Source organism: Grammomys surdaster, unplaced genomic scaffold (assembly GCF_004785775.1).
Source record: "Grammomys surdaster isolate TR1022 unplaced genomic scaffold, NIH_TR_1.0 275, whole genome shotgun sequence".
Taxonomy (NCBI): Eukaryota; Metazoa; Chordata; class Mammalia; order Rodentia; family Muridae; genus Grammomys; species Grammomys surdaster.
In genome coordinates this window covers 1379192-1380530 of record NW_021604716.1, presented here as the reverse complement: position 1 = coordinate 1380530, position 1339 = coordinate 1379192, and the positions used below count along the sequence as shown (strand labels likewise).

The following is a 1339-nucleotide window of genomic DNA, read 5'->3' as shown; positions in this document are numbered from 1 at the left end:
TCTCCTCCCCCTCTCCCCTCTCTCCTCCCCCTCTCCCCTCTCTCCTCTCCGTCTCCACTCTACCTCCCTCTTATCCCTCCCATATCTCCCCTCTTCTCCTTCCCTCTTTCTTCTTCCTTTCCCTCTCTCCTCTTACTTCTCTCTCTCCTCCCTCCTCTCTCGTTTTTTTCTCTCTCTTTCCTTTCCCTCTCCTCCTTTTTCTTTCCTCTCTACCTTCTTCTTCTCCCTCCACTCCACTTCCTCCCCTCCTTCTTCTCTCTCTCCTCCCTCTTTCCTTCTCTCCCTCTCCTTCCCCTTCCCTCCTTTCCCTTCCCTTTCTCCCCTTCCATTCTCTCCTTCCCTCCCTCCATTCCCCCCTCTTTCTCTCTCTCTCCCCTTTCTTTTCTTTGTTCTAGCAGCACCTTTTCCCCCCTTTCTCACCTGGTCGCTTTCCTTCTCTCTTTCCATTCTTCCTTTCCTTTATTTTTTATTTTTTGAGATATGGGCTCACTGTGGAGGCCTGCCCACCCACTCTATAGTCCAGTGTGGCTTCACACCCTCAGTAGTCCTTCTTCTGTACAGCCTCCTACAGCCTGGTGTGCTCTGAGGGCACAACCGTGAGTCATTATACCCAGCTACGTCTCCACTTCTTGATCTGTCTGGGAGCCTTTTTTTAAAAGTGAATATTGGACAGGCACACACCTGTAATCTTAGTACTTAGGAGGCACAGGCTGTAGGGTCGCCACAAATTTGAGAGGTACCTCATCTGTTTATACAGAGTTCTAGTCAGTCAGGGCTACACAGTGAGACCATCTCCAAACAATAATTCCTGAGTATGTCAGCTCCTTCTCTTAGCATAGCGCTTATGCTTGACATTTCTTTATCAATTTACATTGATTGCATTCTCAGAGTCTCACCTCATTCTTTTAACTAATTTTCCTTCAGTTGTATTTTGTTTTCTGTTCAACCTATGTATTGAAATTTCTCTTCCAAGAGCATCTACTTTTTCTTGAAGATCTCTGACTCTCATGAATGAATATATAACTCTCCCTTTTCTACTGTGCTATGCTGTTCCTTTTTTCATGGGCTATGCTTTCAGCAATGGTATGATGGTTTTTTTTTTTTTATTGTGATAAAACATCTTAACCTCAAACCTCCAATTTGATCACTTTTGGCTTAGTTACATTAAGACGCATGTTGGGTTGTGCATCTGCCATCACCATACATTTCCAGAGTTTTTGATCTTCCAAAACTGAAACTCTGTCCTTATGTCCCCTGCCTCTATCTGCTATTTCACTCTCTGATCTTGACTGCTCTGGGTCCCTGTACAGGTAGAGTCAGACACCGGTCCTTTAATGTC

General features: G+C 45.1%; 1 protein-coding gene across 2 annotated transcripts in view; it reads right to left on the bottom strand.

Annotated features, from left to right (window-relative positions):
• Positions 1 to 1339, bottom strand: part of Rfx4 (regulatory factor X4) — a 132269-nt gene that overhangs the window by 23022 nt on the left and 107908 nt on the right. The window lies entirely within an intron of this gene.